General features: G+C 38.5%; 1 protein-coding gene and 1 pseudogene across 6 annotated transcripts in view; one reads left to right on the plus strand and one right to left on the minus strand.

The window, feature by feature from the left end:
- ADK (adenosine kinase) overlaps positions 1-19,856 on the plus strand; it is a 550,282-nt gene that overhangs the window by 210,501 nt on the left and 319,925 nt on the right. The window lies entirely within an intron of this gene.
- On the minus strand, positions 10,595-11,465 carry LOC109553633 (axin interactor, dorsalization-associated protein-like; annotated as a pseudogene).

Below are 19,856 nucleotides of genomic sequence, written 5' to 3' on the forward strand. Positions count from 1 at the left end.
CCAAAAAGTTCATTTGAGTGTTCCATAACATTGTACAGAAAAACCCAAACAAACTTTTTGGTCAACACAGTACAAATACTTTTCCTTCTTCCTTTCCAGTTTGGAACCCATTTGTTTATTTGTTTCTTTTGCCTACTTGCCTTGACTAGTGCCTCTTTGTTGTTGTTTAGTGGCTAAGTTGTGTCTGACTCCTGTGACCCTATGAACTGCAGCACCCCAGTCTTCTCTGTCCTTTACTATCTCCCTGAGTTTGCTCTTGTCCATTGAATCAGTGATGCATCCAACCATCTCATCCTCTGTTGCCCGCTTCTCCTCTTGCCCTCAGTTTTTCCCAGCATCAGGGTCTTTTCCAGTTAGTCAGCTGTTCACATCAGGTGGCCAAAGTATTGAAGCTTCAGCTTCAATGTCAGTCTTTCCAATGAATATTCAGGATTGATTTCCTATAGGAGTGACTGGATTGATCTCCTTGCTGTCCAAGGGACCCTGAGGGGTCTTCTGCAGCACCACAGTTTGAAAGCGTCAGTTCTTCGACACTCAGCCTTCTTCATGGTCCAGCTCTCACATCCATACATGACTATTGGAAAAACCATAGCTTTGACTGTACAGACCTTTGTTGACAAAGTGATGTCTCTACTTTTTCATACACTGTCTAGGTTTGTCATAGTTATTCTTCCGAGGTGCAAGCATCTTTTAATTTTGTGGCTGCAGTCACCATCCGTACTGATTTTGGAGCTCAAGAAAATGAAATCTGACACTGTTTCCACATTTTCCCCATCTGTTTGCCATGAAGTGATAGGACCAGATGCCATGATCTTTGTTTTTTGAATGTTGAGTTTTAAGCCAGCTTTTTTACTCTTTTCTTTCTCCTTCCTCAAGAGGCTTGTTAGTTCCTCTTCACTTTCTGTCATTAAAGTGGTATCATCTACGTATCTGAGGTTGTTGCTGTTTCTCCCAGCAATCTTGATTCCAGCTTGTGCTTCATCCAGCCTGGGATTTCAAATGAGGCACTCTGCATATAAGTTAAATAAGCAGGGATCTAGTATAATGTTGAAGTGATGAGAGTAAACATCCTTGTGTTGTTCCTTGTCTGAGGGCCAAGTATCCTGTCATTCACAGTGATGTTTACTGTGTATTTTTCTTAAATGTTCTTTATCATATTCACGAAGTTCCTGTCTATTACTAGTTTGTTGAATCTGTTAAACTTGAAATAGTGTTAGATTTGCCAGGTGTCTTTTCTGTGTTTGTTGTCAGAAGCATATGAGTTTTGTTTTCTATACTGTTGATATGATGTATAACATTAGTTGGTTTTGAGATGTTAAGCCAATCTTGCATTCCTGGGATTAAATCTCATTGGTTATATTATATAATTCATTTTTATACATTGCTGGATTTGTTTTTGCTAATGTTTTACTGAGGATTTTTACATTATATTCATAAGACGTATTGGTCTGTAATTACCTTATTTCTGTCTGTGGTTTGGTATCGTGGTAATACTGCTCTATAAAATGAATTGGGGTTTGTCTTTTTTTCCTGTTTTTTGGAAGAATCTGTGGAGAATTTTTAAATTCTTCTTTAAATATTTGTTAGAATTCAGTGGTAAAGTCATCTGATCTTTTTCGTTTGTGGGTAGTTTTTGATTACTAATTACTTCACTAGTTGTATTGGTTTCTAAAGATTACGTGTTTATTCGTGAGTCAGTTTCAGTAGTTTGTGGTCATTCTATTCATTGTATTACCCATCTTATCTGAGTTACCTAATTAATTTTTCATTACAATAGCCATTTCAGGTCTCTTCTGGATATTTGCATGATACATCACTTCCCACCATTTTACATTCAATCTGTTTGTAGCTTTTGATGTAAGGTGTGGTTCTTCTAGACAAACGTAAATATTTTTATATAAAAGTATCAGAACTATTGATATGAAAATGTGAGATTTGTCTCATTATTTTATTTCCATGAATCAGTTTACTAGTCCACAAATTGTTTCCTACTTTTTCTATAAAACTCAGCTTGTTTTTACTAAGGCCGTCAAAGAAATATTTAATAATATTAAGTTTCGTTGTATTTTGAAAGTTCTGTTATTTTTCGAGTTGTAAATTCATTTCCCTTATTTTCATGTCATGAAATGAATTAAAAAATAGTGATTTGAAGTTTCCTAAACACTGGATTTTTATTATATTGAATAGTTATATCTTATAATGTGATCTTCTGGCATGGAGAAATACTATAATGTTAAATATATTTTTAGTTGAATTTATGTATCATTTAGATTTTTCTCTGATAGTTTAAATTTTTATATTGACAGTTTGTTGCATATTGATAAATGCTTTTAAGTCATAATAGTGTGTAATTTAACATGGATTGGCCTAATCCAATGTAATTGTTTAATTAGCTTGTAGTTACTGCAAGCTAGTCTAAATTTTCACTGATTTCCAGTCTTTAATCAGTTGACTTCTGAGATACATTTCTTACATTTTTTTTCCTTTAAAAAAAATTCTTAAAAACTGAGAACACTAAAATCACTTAAATACAAATTATAAAAGTGTTTCATAATGTTTTAAAGAAGCAATCTTGTTTTTGAAATGTCTAATTTTGTGTATAGAGTTCCTTAGGGATTAAAAAAATAGTTTTTCTGGATTACATACATAAAAATTTTTATGTATGGAGAAGAAGTAAGATTTTATAAACACTGTTAATCATTCTACATTAAAAAAGTTTTCCTTTTTCAAAAAATCCTCACTTTAAAATAGTGGTCAAAATATGTATTTAACAAATTAGTGTAAGACTTGTAATGCAGGCAAGTAAACCTGTGGCTTTTTTAGTTTTTCTACTGATTACCACTGTTAAGCAGAAGTTTCATATGGGAATAGGAAAAAATGAACTCATCATTCTCTTGAGCATCTGGAGTAAGTTTACTGCCAGAGGCAAGCTGGTAATTTCTATATTCTTATCCGTTCAGCACATCCTATGCTGCCCTGAAATGAATCACATGCACAGCTTCATTGACTCTCACAGAAATATTCTAGTGCCTATGTGAGTTTTTTTAGCTGGATAAATTGCATCTCTGGGCCTCAATACAATTCCTTTATAAATAGTAAAGATACCCCTATAACACAGTTCCTTCATCCTTAGTATGCTTTGATAATTATCCATGGAGTCCTAAAGTAGGTATGAAAAGAATTATTGTTTTTAAATGAATGTCATATCTTATCAAAAACATGATGAACTTTAACTCTTTTATGGCTATTTAGAGCTGAAGACATTATTTGTATAGTCTTATGGAAAACTTTATAAATATCTGGGATGATAGAAACAGTCAAAGGCCTGATGGGAACTCACAAAGTAGAAAATCTACTCCATGCTCTGCCAGCAAGTAGCTGAGTGATCTTGGGCAAGTGATTCAACTATTTAATAATTTAATAATACTTCATAATTAATTAGATATGATTATTGTGGGGAAATTAACAAGATGGTGCCAGTCAGGCTCTGTTGCCCCACGCTCTCACGCCCTCTCGCCCCATATTCTGGAAACAATGACTTTGCACAGCTGTGTAACAGCTGAGGTCATTTATAACACTGCACATGTGTATCACGAGGTACTCGCTTGGTCATGGGGGCTTTGTGCCATATGCCTACATGAGCTTCACCATGAAAGCCCTGGCTGCTGCTGCATCATGGCTACATTGGAGCTACATCGTAGATATGTTATATGGGACTATGTTTTTGCTATGTTATAATTATGTTATGGTTATGTTATAGCTGCTGCATCAGCCAGGAGAGAGGCTGTGTTATGGCTGCTGTGCCAGCCAGGTGAGAATAAATGTGTCTGTAGTTCCTGGGCTTCCCTGGTAGCTCAGCTGGTACAGAATCTGCCTGCAGTGCAGGAGACCCTGGTATGATTCCCGGGTTGGGAAGATCCCCTGGAGAAGGGATAGGGTACCCACTCCAGTATTCTTGGGCTTCAGTGGTGGCTCAGATGGTGTGGAATCCTCCTGCAATGTAATAGAGCTGGGTTCAATCCCTGGGTTGGTTAGATCCCCTGGAGGAGGATATGGCAACCCACTCCAGTATTTATGCCTGAATAATGCCCATGGACAGAGGAGCCTGGCGGGCTGTAGTCCACGTGATCTCAAAGAGCCGGACACTACTGAGCAACTAAGCACAGCAGCAGTTCCTGCGTCTCCTCGAGTCTTCTTCCAGCCTCTTAGCTCCTGCCTCACCTACCCTGGGTTCAGTGAACAGTGTGCTCAGTGTGAACAGCAAGACAACTGGTGCTGTGAACAGGATCAGCTAGATAATTATAAATTAGATAATTATTTTAGACTTGATTTCTGTGGTCCATATAGCTCCTGAATTTCATGGCATTGCTCCATTTTATTTTATATTGTTTTTTAATCTAAGTAAAAGCAACTATTATATTGACAGGAAAGATCTATTTGCAGGTGAGTTACTAGGTGTGTTATTGCGTCTCGTATTTCATCCACTGCTTCCATTTTTTGTGATTATGTTTACGATATGCATTTGTAATGCATTTTTTTAAGTTCAAGCAGAACACTGCAGTAAGTAACTAAAACTTCACTACAACTTGAAGTTGCCCAGCATCTAGAGAGAGTTATTATACAACTTACTGAGAAATGCTGGGCTGTATGAATCAGAAGCTGGAATCAAGATTTCCAGGGGAAATATCAGTAACCTCAGATATGCAGATGACACCACCCTTATGACAGAAAACAAAGAGGAATTAAAGAGCCTCTTGATGAAGGTGAAAGAGGAGAGTGAAAACCCTGGCTTAAAAACTCAACATTCAAAAAACCTAAGATCATGGCATCTGCTCCCATCGCTTCATGGCAAATAGATAGGGAAACAATGGAAACAGTGACAAACTTTATTTTCTTGGGCTCCAAAATCCCTGCATACGGTGACGGCAGCCATGAAATCAAAAGATGCTTGTTCCTTGGAAGAAAAGCAATGACAAACCTAGACAGCATATTATAAAGCAGAAACATTACTTTGCTGACAAAGGTCCGTCTAGTCAAAGCTATGGTTTTTCCAGTAGTTGTGTATGGATGTGACAGTTGGACAATGAAGAAGGCTGAGAGCCGAATTGATGCTTTTGAACTGTGGTGTTGGAGAAGACTCTTGAGAGTCCCTTGGACTGCAAGAAGATCAAACCAGTCAATCCTAAAGGAAATCCAGCCCTGAATATTCATTGGAAGGACTGATGATGAAGCTGAAGCTCCAAAACTTTGGCCACCTGATGCAAGGTGCCAACTCATTAGAAAAGACCCAGATGTTGGGAAAGACTGAAGGCAGAAAGAGAAGGGGATGACAGAGGATGAGATGGTTGGATGGCATCACTGACTCAATGGACATGAGTTGGAGCAAGCTCTGGGAGATGGTGATGGGCAGGGTAGCCTGGTGTGCTGCAGTTAATGGGGTTGCAAAGAGTCGGACATTACTGAGTGACTGAACAACATTGCTAGCCTGGGGAAAATTCAGAATTCATAGTAGTTTCTTTCTCTTTTTGTCCACGGCCATATGTGGGATTTTTGTTCCCTGACCAGAGATTGAAGCGTGGAGTCTAATCACTGGACTGCCAGGCATGAGTGTAGCTTTCCCACCATCATAATGTCCAAAAATTGTAGACCAAGCCATCCTAAGTCAAGGACTGTCTGTAATACTATAGTAATGAATAATCTTTCACTTTGGAACAGCTGCCGCATGTAGATCGGTTTCTAAATTTTGGAATTACTGTCCTCTGATGCACTTCGCTGGCACTAGTAGCATCCTGTCCTTACTGCACTGTCCCCTGAGGACTGGTGCTCAAAAAGGCAGCACTAAGATATTTCTCTTGCTGCCATTTTTGCCTCAATCTGGAGGTCTTATGTCCTTCTGTCGTAGTGTGTGTGTGTGAGTGTGCATGCATGCACGTGCTTGGATATAGAAAAAGGGAGAAAGAGATGAACAGGCAAACACTGGCTGACTACTTTGTTAGCATGTACCTACAGTTAAATAGGAGACCCTTGATAGTTTTTGAGTTAATGGCTCTTTATAGAAGTAGTGCAGGGTCTCATGGTTAGTAAGTAGCAGACTTGTATTTTGAACTGAGGCGTTTTTTAAAGGTAGATAATATAACCAGAAAATATTGTGCTAGTGGCTAGAATTTGATGAAAGGAGACAAATACATATTTTATATCACATTTGCATACTTTTACCTTTGACTCTCCCTCTGATAGCTCAGTTGGTAAAGAATCCGCCTGCAGTTCAGGAGACCCCAGTTTGATTCCTGGGTCAGGAAGATCCACTGGAGAAGGGATAGGCCACCCACTCCAGTATTCTTGGGCTTCCCTTGTGGCTCAGCTGGTAAAGAATCTGCCTGCAGTATGGGAGACCTAGGTTCGATCCCTGGGTTGGGAAGATCCCTTGGAGAAGGGAAAGGCTGCCCACTCCAGTATTCTGGCCTGGAGAATACCACCAACTGTGTAGTCCATGGGGTCACAAAGAGTCGGACACGACGGAACGACTTTTACTTTCACTTTTCACCTTTGACTCATGAGCAGTCTGAATATTTTCCTCCTCATCCCCATACGTTACACTAAAAAATGTGATAGGCTGTGGCTGGAATATCTCAGGATGAAATTCTTTTTATAACAATATAGGTTTTGTGTAATTAGACCACATTGAAAAATAAAAGTACAATGACCTTGAATAAAAGTTGTGGGAATTTCCCGGCAGGCCAGTGGTTAGGACTCCATGCTTCCAATGAAGGGGACATGGTTTTGATCCCTGCTTGAACAACTGAGATCCTGCATGCCATGAAGCTGGCCAAAAAAAAAAAAAAAAAAAATTAGAGAGTATCTTTATACTTGTTGTAGAATTACCCTGGGATTTCTTTGGAAGGAATGATGCTAAAGCTAAAACTCCAGTACTTTGGCCACTTCATGTGAAGAGTTGACTCATTGGAAAAGACTCTGATGGTGGGAGGGATTGGGGGCAGGAGGAGAAGGGGACAACAGAGGATGAGATGGCTGGATGGCATCACTGACTCAATGGATGTGAGTCTGAGTGAACCCCGGGACTTGGTGATGGACAGGGAGGCCTGGCGTGCTGCAATTCATGGGGTCGCAGAGAGTCGGACATGACTGAGCGACTGAACTGAACTGAACTGAATATCCACAAATATTGATTTTAAGTGACACTCCTTATGTGATATTTTGGGTATTTTTAATCCTGTGTTTTGAGGAATCATTTGTAATGTAAGTTATAGAACATTTTAGAAAAATCCCTAGATTTAGCATTAGCATCAGATCAGATCTGATCCCAAAGAAAGGCAATACCAAAGAATGCTCAAACTACTGCACAATTGCACTCATCTCACATGCTTTGTTGATAAAGTGGTATCTTTGCTTTTTAATATGCTATCTGGGCTTGTCACGGGAGCTTCTCTGGTGGGTCAGTGGTAAAGAATCCATCATCTTTCAGGATTTGAAATAGCTCAACTGGAATTCCATCACCTCCACTAGCTTTGTTTGTAATGATGCTCTAAGGCCCACTTGACTTCACATTCCAGGATGTCTGGCTCTAGGTGAGTGTGAATGATCACACCATCATGATTATCTGTGTCGTGAAGATCTTTTTTGTACAGTTCTGTGTATTCTTGCCACCTCTTCTTAATATCTTCTGCTTCTGTTAGGTCCATACCATTTCTGTCCTCTATCGAGCCCGTCTTTGCATGAAATGTTCCCTTGGTATCTCTCATTTTCTTGAAGAGATCTCCAGTCTTTCCCATTCTATTGTTTTCCTCTATTTCTTTGCATTGATTGCTGAGGAAGGCTTTCTCATCTCTCCTTACTAGTCTTTGAAACTCTGCATTCAGATGCTTATATTTTTTCTTTTCTCCTTTGCTTTTCGCTTCTCTTCTTCTCACAGCTATTTGTAAGGCCTCCTCAGACAGCCATTTTGCTTTTTTGCATTTTTTTCTTGGGGATCGTCTTGATTCCTGTCTTGTATACAGTGTCACGAACCTCTGTCCCTAGTTCATCAGGCATTCTGTCTATCAGATCTAGTCCCTTAAATCTGTTTCTCACTTCCACTGTATATTCATAAGGGATTTGATTTAGGTCATACCTGAATGGTCTAGTGGTTTTCCCCACTTTCTTCAATTTAAGTCTGAATTTGGCAATAAGGAGTTCATGATCTGAGCCACAGTCACTCCCAGTCTTCCTTTTGCTGACTGTATAGAGCTTTTCCATCTTTGGCTGCAAAGAATATAATCAACCTGATTTCCGTGTTGACCATCTGGTGATGTCCATGTGTAGAGTCTTCTCTTGTGTTGTTGGAAGTGGGTGTGTCCTATGACCAGTAGATTCTCTTGGCAGAACTCTATTAGCATTTGCCCTGCTTCATTCTGTACTCCAAGACCAAATTTGCCTGTTACTCTAGATGTTTCTTGACTTCCTAGTTTTATATTCCTGTCCCCTATAATGAAAAGGACATCTTTTTTGGGTGTTAGTTCCAGAAGGTCTTGTAGGTCTTCATAGAACTGTTCAACTTCAGCTTCTTCAGCCTTACTGGTCGGGGTATAGAGTTGGTTTACCGTGATATTGCATGGTTTGCCTTGGAAACGAACAAAGATCATTCTGTTGTTTTTGAGATTGCATCCAAGTACTGCATTTCAGACTCTTTTGTTGACTATGATGGCTACTCCATTTCTTCTAAGGGATTCCTGCCCACAGTAGTAGATATAATGGTCATCTGAGTTAAATTCACCCGTTCTGGTCCATTTTAGTTCACTGATTCCTAGAATGTCGATGTTCACTCTTGCCATTTCCGTTTGACCACTTCCAATTTGCCTTGATTCATGGACCTGACATTCCAGGTTCCTATGTGATATTGCTGTTTACAGCATCGGACCTTGCTTCTATCACCAGTCACATCCACATCTGGGTATTGTTTTGCTTTGGCTCCATCCCTTCATTCTTTCTGGAGTTATTTCTCCATTTATCTCCAGTAGCATATTGGGCTCCTACCGACCTGGGGAGTTCCTCTTTCAGTATCCTATCATTTTTCCTTTTCGTACTCTTCATGGGGTTCTCAAAACAAGAATACTGAAGTGGTTTGCCATTCCCTTCTCCAGGGGACCACATTCTGTCAGATCTCTCCACCATGACCCGCCCGTCTTGGGTGGCCCCACAGGGCATGGCTTAGTTTCATTGAGTTAGACAAGGCTGTGGTCCGTGTGATTAGATTGACTAGTTTTCTGTGATTATGGTTTCAGTGTGTCTGCCCTCTGATGCCCTCTCGCAACACCTACCGTCTTACTTGGATTTCTCTTACCTTGGACGTGGGGTATCTCTTCACGGCTGCTCCAGCAAAGTGCAGCCACTGCTCCTTACCATGAGGAGATACCTGTCGTCCAAGGTAAGGCTTGTTACATTCGTTTAAAAATAGGCCACGTACTGGCACTGCATTTTGTGCATTCTAGCATTGGTCATTTAAAACAGTGAATATTAAACATGTGGGCTCCACGTCTGACCCACAGAACATCCACCCCAAATCTTCTTGTTCTGTGTAAAATATCCACTGTATGTACTATGAAAGTTTTATCTGGGCTCCATTATTAAGTCAAAAGAATGTAAATAGTCATATTATAATAAGCTAATGACTTGTATATTTCCATATGGATGAATGTCAGTATATCTAAATAGGAAATAAATTGCAATACTATCCACCTATATTAAAAAAAATAGAATATCTCCAGATTTGCATACTCATCACTGTAGAAGAGGTATGCAGGTTTTAAGGTTTCACAATCAGTTGTCAGAAAAATAGCAGTTATTCCTGCAATATCTCATTAGCATCTGACTCAGATTATTTTCAGATTACATGATTTAGAAGACATTATAACTCCACTAAGAATTTGTAATTATTCTGAGATGCTTTCATCATTAACTCTAGAATCACTATCAGAAAGAGTAACAATATGATATAGGAAAAAAGCTAATCAACATGACTAAAAATATGGTCACTTTCAGAAGAACAATCTGGTCATCTGGAAAAATCCCAGCTACAACCTGCAAATACTCCCATGTGGGAGACTGGCCAAGGCACATGATTTCTAGGCAGGAAAGCCATGAGATCGGGGTGAATTGAGGCTGTCTCTAAGGATCAGGCTATAAACTTCCAAACTGACCTTGGGCAGCATAATTGGTTCCATTTCCTCTAACGCAGTCTCATGCTCTCCTCCCCACATCAACCCAAAGTCTGCTAAAGAGCATATTGGAGCAGAAATGGACATTCTAGCACATTCTTATTGCTATATTACGTTCGAAGACAAGAACATCCCACCCACAACAGTGTTGTTCCAGGAAGCAGGGTGGGAGTAGTCGTAGATTAGAAAAGAGACTATTAATTGCACAATTAATAAGAAAGTGAAAATGTTTCAAGATCTACAGTAAGGCTGTATCCAAAGGAGTCTGTTTCGTCAGTGATGCTGGACTTTGAATTCTGTGCTAAAGCTTGTAATGAACTCACTCTGGTCTGTCAACCTGTGTCCGGCTTGCTTCCTGCCTATTGAGGGGTGCGTATGCTACACAGAGCTATGATGGATTCTATGGAGTGGTGAGATTCACAGAAGTTCCAGGGTGCTCATGTCAGGATCATTCCTTGTGGAAAGTTTGATGCAGATGAAGATAAAGTGGTTTCTTGGACAATAATTGCAATTTCTTTCTTTTAAAGTCAGTGGGTTTCTTGTATAGTTCTGTTACAGTTGGCCCAGGTTTAATTTCAGCCATCTCCATGAAAGCAAAACACTCGGTGCTGGTAAACCTTTCTTTAGGCTTGTAGTGTTTGAATTAAAAAAAAATAGCTGCACCTTTGGTTAATTTTTCAACATGCTTCTGGAGCTCAATGTCTACATTAAAATGAGCATATGTATCTCCTGTTCTTGAAGCCACAGGAGTATCTTGCACAGGAGTTAAATTTGTGCCATTCAGGTCTTTTACCCTAACTGTGATATAGGGATCAGTGCATTGCCTGGCATCTTTTAGGCCAGTTTTCTCAATTCTGGTAGTAACGTCGTTCCTGGTTCTGATGGCAGCCTTGGTAATTAAATACTGGGAGCTCTGGCAGGAAAGAAATCAGGAGACCCTGCTCCAGCACCACCCTCTTCTTCATCTTCTTCAAATTCCGAATTCTCTTCTGCACCAGGTGCTGAAGTTCTTCTTAAAGGGACAGGCTGAACATCAAATGGGAGTTCTTTATTATATGTAAGAATATTCTTTAGGATTGGTTCTAGCTTCTTCAGATCTTCTGCCTCTCCTAAAATTGGTGCCCCAGCACTGCAGCAGACTTCGAGTCACCTCTGACATGTCTGACATGTCTGGTCCCCACCCCGTCCCCTCCCACCCCTACCCCAGGAAAGGCCGGGCTCTAGGGCGTCATTAACAAGGCCTGGCCCCGACATTAACAAGGCCAGGAGGAAGCGATACGGCCACTGCTGCCACCTGCCAAGGAGCCGCCGAAGCCCATTTGCCTTACCAAGTGTCTTTTAATTTCATGGCTGCAGTCACCACCTGTAGTGATTTTGGAGCTCAAGAAAAGAAAAACTGTCACTACTTGCACTTTTTCTTCTTCTGTTTGCCATGAAATGATGGGACCGGATGCCATGGTCTTAGTTTGTTTAATATTGAGTTTCAAGCCAGCTTTTTAACTCTCCTCTATCACCCTCATCAAGAGGCTCTTTATTAAGAGTTTCTCTTCACTTTCTGCCTTTAGAGTAGTATCATCTGCATATCTGAGGTTATTGATATTTCACCCAGCAATCTTGATTCCAGTGATGAGTAGAAATTTGTATAAAACCATACTCTTTGTAAATAGGCAGAATAACTCAGTTTTCCAAACTAAGTTGCACCCTGAAACATCTTTTCTTTCCTTTTTTTAATTGAGTTATTAATTTACAATGTTGTGTTAGTTTCAGGTGTACATCAAAGTGATTATATATATAAAACTTATTTATTATATATATTTATTCTTTTTTAGATTCTTTTCCATTATGGTTTATCACAGCATCCTGGATATTGTTCTCTGTGTTGTACAATAGATCCTTGTTGTTTGCTTGTTTTCTATGTAGTTGTGTATAGAAGTTAATTACAAACTCTTGATTTATCCTGTTGGTGACCATAAGCTTATTTTCTATGTCTGTGTATCTATTTCTGTTTTGTAAGTAAGTTCACTTGTATCGTCTTTTAAAATTCCACAAATAAGTGACATCATGTAATATTTGCTTTCCTCTATCTGACTTACTTCCTGGACATTTAGTTTACTTCCACATCTTGTTAGTGGCTCACTCATGTCCAACTCTTTGCAACCCCGTGGATTGTAACTCGCCAGGCTCCTCTGTCCATGAAATTGTTTAGGCAAGAAGACTGGAGTGAGTAGCCATTCCCTTCTGCAGGGAATCGTCCAACCCAGGGATCGAATGCGGGTCTCCTGCATTGTGGGCGAGTTCTTGAATGACTGAGCCACTCTTAGTTACTCTAAATAGCGCTGCTGTGAACATCACGGTGTTTAAGTAAGAGTTTTCCTAGATATATTCCCAGGAGTAGGATTGCAGGATTATATGGCAACTCTATTCTTAGTTTTTTAAGGAACCTTTGTAATGTTCCCCATTACGTGTAAGTGGCTGCACCAATTTACATTCTCAGCAACAGTGTAGGTGGTGAAACTTCTTTTCAGTTCTTTAATTTGCTTTTAGCGTTCTCTTTTTCTCTAGATTTTATGTTAATAATTTTTTCGTATCCTCACATCTACCCAGTCTCTTATCCCTCTACCAGGAGATACCTTCCCAGCTTCTCAACTGAGCAACTGTTTTGGCTTTAAAGAAGTGTTTTCAGTGTCTTGTTGTGTAGTCATGCTTAACTGCATCCATATCTTTATTTCATTGTTTCTATCTAATATTTGAGAATTAGTTATTCCACTTTCATTTTATATCTAACATCCTTCATTTGTGCTTTTCTTCTCACCCTTGAGTCTACCTTCAAATCTTATCCCCTCCCTGGTCTTCACTATCTTTGTTATAAATGTGCTTAATTTCTCTCCCATCCCAATAAGAAAATCTCTCTCCAAAATCCTCCTTATCTATCTAGTTTCCTTTTCAGTTGAAATATTTGAAAATGTAGTCTATACTTCTTTATCTCTTCATTATTCTTACCACTTCTCTGAAACTCAGGTAGTAGGAGCCACTGATTATGATTTGGTCATCCAATCCACTGAACACTTGATAGTTCTCATCTCATTTGACTCATTTATCAGTGTTGACTCTACCACCAGTTTGAAGCTTTTTTCCTCTCTGGCTTCGCTTCTGTGATACCTGTTCCTCAGGTTTTCTTCCTTTCTGGTTCCTCTCCCTCCTTTTCCATAGCTGGATCTTCTTCTTTTAATTCTTGCAGTGTTTCTTTCCTTCTCCTTTAAATCTTTACCCACTGTTTTCTCTTGGGTTCTTACAGCCCCTTAACAGATGACTTCCAGCTCGTTTTCTGACATATTCTGACACTCAGCTGGAGTGTCACAGGCACTGTTTGTGATTTCCTCTCCTTTATCTGCTTGACAGTCTTGAAAAGTCTCCCCTGGGTTTCACTGTTCCCCTCTATTATTCTCTGATACTCCTTCCTTCCTTACTCTCGTTTGTTCTTTTCTCAATTATAGGATGATTTCCCTCTGTTCTCGCTACAGCTATTTGTCTCTCCACCAATTTGTGTTCTACAGAGCTGCTGAAAACCCTACTAAAAGACAAATTTTGTGATGTTGCTTCTTTAGAATGCCTCAGTGGGTAACGTTAACAGGATAAAGAGTCTTTCCTTTTTTTGTGTGTTCTTTTTTTCACTGAAGTAAAATCCACATAACATAAAATGAATCATTTAAAGTGTGCAATTCAGTAGAATTTACTTAATTCATGATACTGTGCAAGCATACTCCGTGTCTAGTTCTAGGATGTGTTTCATCACTCCAAATGGAACCCCTAGAATGAAAGCAGTTGTTCCTCACTCCCTCCTGTCAGCCCCTGACACCCACAGATAGGTTATCTGTTACAATGGATTTGCCGTTTCTGAATGTTTCATGTAAATGAAATCATTGCTTTATATGACCTTTTTTATTTGGCTTCTTTTACTTATAGGTAATAATATTTTTGTGATTCATGTAGATTGTCGTATGTATTAGCACTTGATTCCTTTCTGTAACTGAATAATAATTCCATTATATGGCTGTGTCCTGTTATCTATTCATGAGTTCATGAACATTTGGGTTGTCCACAGAGTTTGAATCCCTCTTTTTTATTCATTTGAGTATATACCTGCAGGGATTTAATTGATGGTTCGTATGGTAAATATGCGCTTCTGGAGGAACTACCAAACTCTTTCCACAGTGGCAACAACAATATACATTCTCACCAGAAATATATTAAGGGTTCCAGTTTGTACAGATCCTTGCCAGAATTTATCCCCTCACCCTTTTTTTCCCTTCTTTTCTTTAAAATTATAACCAATCTTGTACATACAGTGGTATTTCATCACTGTTATTTCCCTAATGACTAATGGTATTGAACATCTTTTTATGCACTTGTTACACATTTATATATTTTCTTTGAGGTACTTATTAGGCTGATTGTCTTTTGTTTTTGAATCAGAAATACCTTTTAAATGATCAGATCCAAGATATTTCTGGATTTAATGATCATCAAAGAAGAGTTTACATTTTGACCTTAGAAGTTCTTTATTATTATGGTCACATTTTAAATGGGACTTCCCTGGTGGCTGAAATGATAAAGAATCTGCCAGCAATGCACGGGACCCCAGTTCTATCCCTGGGTGGGAAAGATCCCCTGGAGAAGAGAATGGCCCACCCAATCCAATATTCTTACCTGGAGAATTCCATTGAGGGAGGAGCCTGGCAGGCTATAGTTTATGCCTCACAAAGAATCAAAAATGACTGAGCAACTTATCACGTTATCATTTTAAATAGTTGCTTGAATATTACCAGCATTTCTGGACTCTCTGTCCTTAAAATGCAGCAAGTTGTTTTTTAATCTTAATACTAAAATATCCAGTTCAGTTCAGTTCAGTCACTCAGTCGTGTCAGACTCTTTGCAACCCCATGAATTGCAGCACACCAGGCCTCCCCGTCCATCACCAACTCCCTGAGTTCACTCAAACTCACGTCCATCGAGTCAGTGATGCCATCCAGCCATCTCATCCTCTGTTGTCCCCTTCTCCTCCTGCCCCCAATCCCTCCCAGCATCAGAGTCTTTTCCAATGAGTCAACTCTTTGCATGAGGTGGCCAAAGTACTAGAGTTTCCACTTCAGTATCATTCCTTCCAAAGAACACCCAGGACTGATCTCCTTCAGAATGGACTGGTTGGATCTCCTTGCAGTCCAAGGGACTCTCAAGAGTCTTCTCCAACACCACAAAATCGATTGATTCAAAAGCATCAATTTTTCAGCAGTCAGCTTTCTTCACAGCCCAACTCTCACATCCATACATGACCACTAGAAAAACCATAGCCTTGACTAGACGAACCTTTGTTGGCAAAGTAATGTCTCTGCTTTTCAATATGCTATCTAGGTTGGTCATAGCTTTCCTTCTAAGGAGTAAGCATTTTTTAGTTTCCTGGCTGCAATCACCATCTGCAGTGATTTTGAAGCCCCCAAAAATAAAGTCTGCCACTGTTTCCACTGTTTCCCCATCTATTTCCCATGAAGTGATGGGATCAGATGCCATTAGTTTTCTGAATGTTGAGCTTGAAGCCAACTTTTTCACTTTCGTCTTTCACTTTCATCAAGAGGCTTTTTAGTTCCTCTTCACTTTCTGCCATAAGGGTGGTGTCATCTGCATATCTGAGGTGATTGATATTTCTCCCAGCAATCTTGATTCCAGCTTGTGCTTTGACTTTTTAAAAATTTCAATATAGAATATTTCTACCTAGCACTTCTTCATACCTTAATGAGCAGTTACGAAAAGACAGTTACGAAATATAAGAATACCTTATATTCTCTGTTGTTGACTACTTTCTCTTTTTAAAAAATATTGTTTGCTTTCTTGTGAGTACGTAATAAACATATACCAGGTTAATGTTCCAGTTGACAATCAGGTATAAATGTGAATATAAGGTATAAGTGTGTTTTTTGCAGTCATGCTTATGTGAATATAAGAATCTTTGATTAATTTTTTTGAAGACCATATGGAGTAATTTTGAGGTAATTTGGAAATAAGCTTGTATTTATTATCATGGAGATATGCTAAACTGTTGAGGGTACCTTTACTGATTGTCTAGTATTTTAAATCATAGTGTTTGCTTTTCAAGCAACAGATCATGATGAAAAGTGAATTCACAATGAAAGTTATATATTAGCAATTGTTACTTTTCAGTTTGGCAAGGAAAAATTATAATCTGAAGTTTTATCTACCACCACCACTCCAAAGATAGGCAGTTTCCCTTAACTTTCTGAATGTTTCAGATTAGATTTCTAACATCCCCATTTTTAAAGATTGTATATTTATTTTAACTTATATTCTGAGAGAACTGGAAGGTTTAGCCATAAAGCTAAATGTATGAAAGAGATTGGGTTTTACAAGAGAGAACGTATATCCGTTAATGTTTTTTATGTTACCTCCAAATTTTTCAAAGATGAAACAAACCTGAAATCTACTTTCCAAGGGCTTCATAGGTGGTGCTAGTGGTAAAAAATCCACCTGCCAATGCAGGAGACCTTAGGGATGCAGATTCGGGGAGGAAGATCCCTTGAAGAAGGTAACGGCACCCTACTCCAGTATTCTTGCCTGGAGAATCCCATGGACAGAGGAGCCTGATGAGCTATGGTCCATAGCGTCACAAAGAGAGAGACACGACTGATGTGACTTTGCACTCGCATGCACTTTCTAAATGAAAGGTTTTTACACACAACATTTTTCTGCTTTATCTAAAGGGCTTACTCTACAAGCTTAATTTGAGTGTCTGTTCTCTGTCAGTGCATGTAATTTCTGGAGACTAATTACATCTTTTTGTTTGTTTTGTGTTTTTTGGTTTGTGGTTTTTGTTTAATTACATCTTTTAATAAGGTGTGTTTCTTAGCTCTCAGGGAATTATCAGCATGTACCAATTATTTCTTAGAAATGGGCAATAAATTATTTGGAAAAAAATATTCCATTTTTTTTCCACTTTGCCTAGAAACCGCTTCTCTGAATAATAGACTTTTTTGGATGTCTGTTAATTGGTAATTTTTGGTATCATTTGACTCCTGGGATTCTAGTTGTTAAAAGTTAACTTAATGAAGAATTGTAATTCTTTAAGTAGTAGTTGCCTATATTTTGTACTGTATTTTTTTTTATTAAGTGTCCCGTGATCATTTGTTAACTAAGTCCTTAACTTATGTGATAAATGGGACATTTTTGATCAGTCAGTCAGTTCATTTGCTCAGTTGTGTCCAATTCTTTGCAAATCCATGGACTGCAGCACGCCAGGCTACCTTGCTCATCACCATCTCCTGGTGCTTGCTCAAACTCATGTCCATCAGGTCAGTGATGCCATCCATCCATCTCATCCACTGTTGTCCCCTTCTCCTCCTGCCTTCAATCTTTCCTAGCATCAGGGTCTTTTCCAATGAGTTAGCTCTTCACATCAGGTGACCAAAGTATTGGAGCTTCAGTTGTTCCATGTCTGGTCTAACTGGTGCTTCTTGACCTGTATATAGATTTATCATGAGACATGTAAGGTGGTCTGGTATTCCCATCTCTTGAAGAATTTTACAGAGTTTCTTGTTGTCCACACAGTCAAAGGTTTTGGCATAGTCCATAAAGCAGAAGTAGATGTTTTTCTCAAACTCTCTTGCTTTTTCTATGATCCATTGGATGTTGGCAATTTGATCTCTGGTTCCTGTGCCTTTTCTAAATCCAGCTTGAGCATTGGAAGTTCTTGATTCACACACATACTGTTGAAACCTTGCTTGGAGAATTTTGAGCATTACTTTGCTAGCGTGTGAGATGACTGCAATTGTATGGTAGTTTGGACATTCTTTGTCATTGCCTTTCTTTGGGATTGGAATGAAAACTGACCTTTTCTAGTCCTGTGGCCACTGCTGAGTTTTCCAAATTTGCTGGCATATTGAGTGCAGCACTTTCACAGCATCATCGTTTTGAATTCCAGCTCAACTGGAATTCCATCACCTCCACTAGCTTTGTTTGTAGTGATGCTTCCTAAGGCCCACTTGACTTTGCAGTCCAGAATGTCTGGCTGTAGGTGAGTGATCACACATCCTGGTTATCTGGGTTATAAAGATCTTTTTTGTATAGTTCTTCTATGTATTCTCTGTATTTTATTTTTTTATTTATCTATTTTTTTCAATAAACATAGTTGTTTATTGAAAAATCAGCATTGAACATAATAGTCCAATAGATTTTTTTTTCTTCAATACTCACTGAATTCTTTTTCTTCAAAATTTTGAAGTGTTTGATTCACCAAAGAAATATCATATTTGGGAAGTTGCAGCTGAATCAGGTTTTCAAATGAACACTTAGAAGGACTCTATTTCCTCTTTAGAAATGTTGAGCTTAATTTTTTTTTAATTTATTATTATTTTTTAAATTTATTTATTCATTTTTTTAAATTTTATTTTATTTTTAAACTTTACAATATTGTATTGGTTTTGCCAAATATCGAAATGAATCCGCCACAGGTATACATGTGTTCCCCATCCTGAACCCTCCTCCCTCCTCCCTCCCCATACCATCCCTCTGGGTCGTCCCAGTGCACCAGCCCCGAGCATCCACTATCGTGTGTCGAACCTGGACTGGCAACTCGTTTCATACATGATAGTATACATGTTTCACTGCCATTCTCCCAAATCTTCGCACCCTCTCCCTCTCCCACAGAGTCCATAAGACTGTTCTATACATCAGTGTCTCTTTTGCTGTCTCATATACAGGGTTATTGTTACCATCTTTCTAAATTCCATATATATGTGTTAGTATACTGTATTGGTGTTTTTCTTTCTGGCTTACTTCACTCTGTATAATAGGCTCCAGTTTCATCCATCTCATTAGAACGGATTCAAATGAATTCTTTTTAATGGCTGAGTAATACTCCATTGTGTATATGTACCACTGCTTTCTTATCCATTCATCTGCTGATGGACATCTAGGTTGCTTCCATGTCCTGGCTATTGTAAACAGTGCTGCAAATCAAAACCACTATGAGGTACTATTCTCTGTATTTTAGTAAAAATTCCATTCATATTTAAGTGAATATTCTACATCACTTAACACTGTTAGTTTTTTTTTTCCTTGCTCTCCTCAGAATAATGACGATATTCAGTCCCAGCATGATTTTGTACATATGCTTCATATCCTTCTATATTGAGTCAGCAGGCATGTATTGAATAATTAGTATTTCTTAATAACATTGTTTTAGAATATTTTTTTAACTTTTTAAGTACTTTCAAATCACATACCTTACTTTTTTGAAGAAATAAAAATTTTTATGAATATCTTAGTACTTTCAGTTCAAGGTAATAACACTAGGCATTATTTGAAAAACAGTGTAAAATGTTGTGAAATGGTGATGCTGTCCTAACATACCTTTTCAAGAAAATTGTAACATTTCCCCTCTTTTGGCAATCATTTTTAAAATTGTATATTTCCTATTGATCAAACAGAAGAGGAAAAATACACATTTTAATATTTTCTTTTTGTATTTTTGAAGTCTAAAGGCATTTAAATGAATTTTCTTGTAACTTGTGAAGATCTGTCTACAGTTTCCCAACCAGTAGGTAAGGGATGATTTCACTGGTATAAACCATGCATCTT

The sequence above is a fragment of the Bos indicus genome, chromosome 28, assembly GCF_029378745.1.
Source record: "Bos indicus isolate NIAB-ARS_2022 breed Sahiwal x Tharparkar chromosome 28, NIAB-ARS_B.indTharparkar_mat_pri_1.0, whole genome shotgun sequence".
Taxonomy (NCBI): domain Eukaryota; kingdom Metazoa; phylum Chordata; class Mammalia; order Artiodactyla; family Bovidae; genus Bos; species Bos indicus.